We start from the raw sequence: 6,936 nt of genomic DNA, 5'->3' as shown, positions 1-6,936 counted from the left end.
AGGTGTGAGTTGAAGAGGTTTTAAGTTTTTGAGGATACAGGCTAAGGGAGAAGAAGGAGAAATGGAGGGTGGAAGGTTCCCTATAGTGAAGGAAGCAAGCCTAGAGAAAAGAGAGAGTAGAGATATGGAGGGAAGGGGTTTGGGGGTTCTTACCCTCCAGAAAAGCAGGAAAGGGGTTGGGGTGCAGAGATATGAGGTCAGGGTGCAGAAATAAGGGATCGGGGCACAGAGATATGAGGTAGGGGTGCAGAAATGAGGGATTGGGGAGCAGAGATATGAGGTTGGGGTACTTGTTCATCCTCTAGAGAAGTGGGACTTGCCACTTAGGGTGAAGGAGAAGGGGTTGGGGGTTTCTTGTCCCTCCCCCAGAAAAGCAGAGAAGGGGTAGATACACGGAGAGAAGGGGTTGGGATACTTGCCTTTCCCCCAGAAAAGGGGACTTGCCACTAAGGGTGAAGGACCAAGGCAGGCGTCCCTGCGTGGTCTGACACCTCTGAAACAAGGGTGAATAATCAGAGAGGCATCCCTGCAATGATTAAACACCAAGGGAAGGCTGCCTTCCCAGTTCGTGACTGGCGCCGGAGTTTTGGGTCCATGGATAAAACATGTCTTCTTTGTCTCTACCAGAAAATGAAAGGAATTGAAATTAAGAGAAGGGAGAGATTGAAGTGTGGTGCCAAGATTGAAAGGAGAAAGAGGTTGAGGGATAGTGAAGGAGATTGGAGAAGAGAGTAAAAAGAGGTGACTTACCGGATTTGAAATTGGTGAGATGTTTCTTGGGCTGGTCGGTCTGAGGACCTGAGGTTGTAGGTGGATCTTTCTCATGGAGCAAAGAGCAGGAGGACAGGGGATTGATCTCCCAAGGGAGGTCCCCCGATCTGAGTCATGGCACCAAATTTTACTCGCGTCCATTTGAAGAGACCACCAAGCAGGCTTTGTGTGAGCAATAAAGCTTTTAATCACCTGGGTGCAGTCAGGTTGAGTCCGAAAAGAGAGTCAGCAAAGGGAGATAGGGTGGGACCGTTTTATAGGATTTGGGTAGGTAAAGGAAAAAGGGGAGTTGTTCTCTGGCGGGCAGGAATGGGGGTCACAAGGTGCTCAGTAGGGGAGCTTTTGAGCCAGGATGAGCCAGGAGAAGGAATTTCATAAGATAATGCCATCAGTTAAGGCAGGAACAGGCCATTTTCATTTCTTTTGTGGTGAAATGTCATCAGTTAAGGCAGGAACTGGCCATCTGGATGTGTACATGCAGGTCACAGGGGATATGATGGCTTAGCTTGGGCTCAGAGGCCTGACAGTATTCTGTTGTATAAATGTACCACAGTTTGTTTATCCATTTACCTTTATTCAGGGACATAGTTTGTTTCCAGTTTTTGACATTTATAAATAAATTTTCTATAAATATTCACTTGCTATTTTTTGTGTGAATATAAATTTTCAAATCTGTTTGGTAGATACCTAGGGGCATAAGTGCTGAATCATGTGGTAAGACTATGTTCAGCTTTGTAAGAAACTGTCAAACTGTCTTCCAAAATGAGTGTTACATTTTGCATTCCTACCAGCAATGAATGAGTGTTCCTGTTACTCTACATCCTCACCATCAATTGGCATGGTCAATATTTTGAATTCAGCCATCCTAATAGGTATGTAATATATTCCATTGTTATTTTAATTTACATTTTCCTAATAATGGATGGTGCTGAGCATCTTTTCATATGCTTATTTTCCATGTGCATATTTTTTCTTATGAGATGTTCAGATCTTTTGCCCACTTTTTAGTTGGGTTGTTTGTTTTCTTATTGTTGAGTTGTAAGAGTTCTTTGTATACTTTGGACAAAAGTTCTTTATCGGTTGTGTGTTTTGCAAATACTTTTCCCAGTTTGTGACTTGTGTTTTTATTCTGTTAGCAGTGACTTTGGCAAAGCAGAAGTTTTTACTTTTAATAAAGTCCAATTTATTAATTTTTTCTTTCATTTATCATGTTTTTCATGTTGTAAGGTCCATAACAATTTTTTTTGCTTACTTTTAAATAAATAGACTTTACATCAAAAACTGTTTCAAATTTTTATTTCAAAAATTAAAATGTCAGATACAAGAGTCAGTCCTTCAATCTTTATCTAAAGTGAAATCTTCCCCCACTTCCCTAACATTTGTGGCAGTTTCCTACTCTCGGAATTAGGGGTATGACTGGCATCTACTCTGACATCCCTCATCACAACTTTAACTCTTTAGCTCCTGTTTGGATCTTCAATGAGAAGCGAGTCAAAGAGAGGGAAGAGAGTTAAGAGTTCTTAACTTGCTGGGGTGACTTCATCCTTTCTGGCTTGGGCAGATAGATGAAGCTAACTTTGTTTTATGGGTGTTTTCAGTGGCTCTGCAGAGGCTCTCCAAGGACCTCTTGCCATAATCCTCAAAACAAAGGGGATACATTTGATCAGTGTTCCAGGGAACACTCTGCCCTCGGCCTCTTGTTTACTACTGATCCATTCCACTGTGGTTTGCATGCTAGAGTCTATTGTCTCCCCCAGTAACTCCAGTTCTACTCTCTGTCTCCATGTGACTGACATCTTGTTCACAGAGAACGCTCAGGCATTCTTTTTTCCTCGGACACACTGAAGCAATTCAGGCAATTCTAGCATGGCAACCTTCTCTTTGCTATGCCACCAAAGCAGTGGTTCAGTCCTTATCCTACCTCCTATGAGCACCTGGACCAGACACATGTCCACAGTGTCCCTGGATTCCAGGGGACAGAGAATCTCAAGGAAACTCCTTTATTACTTGAAATTAAGAAAATAGAAACTCACATATCTCATCTCTCAGGGGGGTGGGAGATAAATAGGCAACAGCTCTCTACAAATTTTTTTTTCAAAAATTTTTCTCCTCCAAATCTGAGCCCTTTTTATATCCTTGATTTAGCTGAGGAATTCAGGAAAAGAAGACATGGTTTGAAGTCTGTCTCATACTTTGATGTTACTCTGATAGCCATAGAATTGGTCCCTCAGTGAGACTGAAACTAGAGTCCAATTTTCCTCTTAGGTAAGTAACACTCCCAGGTCCTAGGGATCAGAGGCTTTCAGGTAGAGAAACAGGTAGTTAACCCAGAATAGCCACTTCAAAGGAAGAGTACCTAGCTCTTAGTAGAAAACAGGTAATAAACCCAGACATAGTCACTTCAAAGGAAGAGCTATCTAGCTCTGTCTCTCAGAAATGCTGTATGCATTTTTAGATCTTACACATGCAAATCAATTTTATTAGCCAGATGTTTGATTTTCTTTCTAGGGGAAGCTGGAATCTCTTCTCTCCCTTTTTATGCAAAGTTTTGCTGAGTCTCCTTTTCTCACTTTAATTACTGTCTCATTAAAGTTCCTTTCCTCTGTCAGTCCCTAAGGGCATTTGCTAGGTTATTGCTTCTGGTACTTCTCATTACTTCTTGTAAATCCAAGATATAGAAAACTTAAAAAAAAATACTGGACTCTTATCCGGCAACCATGCTAAATTCAGTAATTCATTTTAGTAGATTTCTTTTGTAGATTCCTTAGGATTTTCTATGTACATCACTATGTCATCTGCAAATAAAAATGGTTTTACTTCTTTCTAATATATATGACTTTTATATATTTTCCTTGTTTTAATGCACTAATTATGTTTTTGTGTACAATAGTAAAGAAGTGGTGAACATGGATATGCTTGCCTTGTTTAGGATGTTAAGTAGAAAGCATTCAGACTTTCACTATCATGTATGATATCTGTCATAGGTTTTCTCTAGATACATATTTTCTTCTATTCTTAGAGTGCTTAGAGTATTAATGAATAGGTGGCTGAATTTTATCAAATGATCTTTTCTTATATATTGAGATGATAATGTGGGTTTCCTTTATTCTTTATTCTACAAGTATGGTAAATTACATTAATTAATTTTAAAATGGTGAAACAACCTTGCATCCTTGAGACAAATCTTGTCATTGTGTGTGTGTACACAAAATTCTTATCCTGCAACCATACTAAATTCAGTAATTCACTTTAGAAGAATGCACATAATTCTTGGTTGACAGTCTTTTAGAATTTTAAAAATGTTATCCTAGGCTGGGCATGGTGGATTATGCCTATAATCCCAGCACTTTGGGAGGCCAAGGCAGGAGGTTTGCTTGAGCCCAAGAGTTGGAGTCCTGCCTGAGCAACATAGGGAGACCTCATCTCTGCAAAAATAAAAAAATTAGCCAGGCATGGTGGCACATGCTTGTGGTCCCAGCTACTCGGGAGGCTGAGGTGGGAGGATCACTTGTGCTCAGGAGTTTGAGGCTTTGATGTGTCATGATTACACCACTGCCCCACATCTTGGGTGGCATAACAAGACTCTGTCTCTTAAAAAAAAAAAAAAGGTCTGGGCACGGTGGCTCACACCTGTAATCACAGGACTTTGGGAGGCCAAGGTGGGAGGATCACGAGGTCAAAATATAGAGAGCATCCTGGCCAACATGGTGAAACCCTGTCTCTACTAAAAATACAAAAATTAGCTGGGCATGGTGGCACATCCCTGTAGTCCCAGCTACTTGGGAGGCTGAGGCAGGAGAATTGCTTGAACCTGGGAGGTGGAGGTTGCAGTGAGCAGAGATTGCGCCACTGCACTCCAGCCTGGGCAACAGAGCAAGCAAGGCTCTGTCTCAAAAAAAAAAAAAAAAAAAAAAAAAAAAAAAATAGTTATTCTGCTGTGTTCTGACCACCATGATTTCTAAGAGAAATCTTCATTCATTTGAACTGTTGTTTTTCTCTAGCTACTTCAAGATTTTTTTTCCAAATATTTGGTTTTCAGCAATTTCATTATTATATGCCCAGGCTTTTTTTTTCTTTGAATATATTCTCTCTGAATTTCAGTGAACTTCTTTAACCTGAATGTTGATGCTTTTTACCAAATTTGAGAAGTTTTCAGGTATATTTTTTCTTCAAATATTTTTTCTGTCATGTTCTCTTTCTTCTGTACTTTTTAGACTCCAATGAGTTGTATATTAGACCTTTCGATGTTGTCCTGTAAGTTCCTACATCTCTATTTTTTTGTCAAGGTTTTCCTTTTTGTTCTTCTAATTTTTTAAAAAATCTATTTTTAAGTTTACTAACTTGTACTCCGTCATAAACATTCTATTTAGCCTACCCAATGAATATCCTATTTCACGTTTTATTTTTCATTTTTGAAATTTTCCTTTCTTTTTTCATAGTTTTTATTTGATGAGCACTTCTACTTTTCCATTTACTTCAGGTGAGACCACCTTTATCTCATGAAGCAAGGTGATAATAGCTTACTGAAAGTCTGATAATTTTAATATCTGGGCTCTCCTTGGGTTGGCATCTCCTGACTGTCATTTTTCCTTGAAAATTTGTCACATTTTCTTGGTTCTTTGTTCGTCGTATAATTTTGGATTGTATCCTAGCCATTTTGAATATTGTGTTGCTTAGACTTGAACCCCCTTATAATTCTGTAAAGAATGTTGATTTTTCGTTTTAGCAGGAAATCGATCCACTTCAGTTTAGCCTACAAGTTCTGTCTCCTCTATTTTGACCAGTGGTTTCAATCTCGGTTCAGTTTTCAAATCTTTGCTCTGCTGTTTCAGGTTTATCTCACGTATGCGCCATTCAGACTGGCCACTGAGTGGTTTAAATTTTTAATTTAGTTCTCAATGACTTTGCCGTGTTTCTATGAGTCTGTCCCACGCATGTGAAGCTTGGGGTAAGCCCAGGACCTATGCTGATTCAAGATAGGAATAATACAGGGTGGTGGCAGGAGAATAGAAAATTCCAGGCAGCAGTTTCGGATGACTAACAAAAAGGGAACTGTTGAAATAGCTGCCTAAGGTAGGGGCCAATAAGATCCTGAAAATCAGGGTGTGGGCCAAGCTGGCTAAGTCCAACCGGACCCAATATGGTACTGAATTGACCTAGGTTTCTCCTAGGACCTCATTATATGCTCATTAACAAACTAAATCACACAACCACCAGCATCATGACAGTTCCAGGAACACTCACATTTGGTATAAAAATGGGTGACACCACAGTTCAAGAAATCTTCATCTTTGTCCAGGAATCTTCATGAATATTCCACTCCTTGAAGAAATCCATAAAGGTAGAAACCTCAAACCCAGTTGTGCATCTCTCTCGAGTACTCCCACTCTCCCCTGTACTTTTTACTTTGCAGTAAATCTCCACACTTTCATTATTTTCTGACTCATCCTTGAATTCCTTATTGCCATGCTGTCAAGAGTCTGGACATCAGCTGGGGTTGAGGTCCTACCAGCATTTGGGAACCTTCCCCAGCCCACCAATAGCAGGTTCACACACAGAATTAAGAAGTCCCCTTTCGCCGGGTGCGGTGGCTCACGCCTGTAATCCCAGCACTTTGGGAGGCCGAGGCGGGGGGGGGGGGGGATCATGAGGTCAGGAGATCGAGACCAACCTGGCTAACACTGTGAAACCCCGTCTCTACTAAAAATACAAAAAAAAATTAGTTGGGCGTGATGGCGGGCGCCTGTAGTCCCAGCCACTCGGAGGCTGAGGCAGGAGAATGGCCTGAACTCGGGAGGCAGAGGTTGCAGTGAGCCGAGATCGCGCCACTGCACTCCAGCCTGGGCTACAGAGCGAGACTGCGTCTCAAAAAAAAGAAGTCCCCTTTCCAGATTCTCTCGTCCTCAGGGCACCCCCCCCCAACCACACACACACACACACACACACACACACACACACACACACACACACACAATACTCCTCCAGCTCACAGAGGCCCCTTATCAGGTTTCTCTGGCCAAAATTATGGAGTTTTGATTGAAATTTTAGGTATCTACACTACTGTTCTACCATGCAGCTTGGCAACTGGGGCAAAACCTGGAGAAAAAAGGAAAAAGCACCCCCAAACCTGGGAGTGCTACCCCTTAGAGTATCACTTCTCCAAGT

Source organism: Pan troglodytes, chromosome 9 (assembly GCF_028858775.2).
Source record: "Pan troglodytes isolate AG18354 chromosome 9, NHGRI_mPanTro3-v2.0_pri, whole genome shotgun sequence".
NCBI classification, from domain to species: domain Eukaryota; kingdom Metazoa; phylum Chordata; class Mammalia; order Primates; family Hominidae; genus Pan; species Pan troglodytes.
This window is presented reverse-complemented; position numbering follows the sequence as displayed.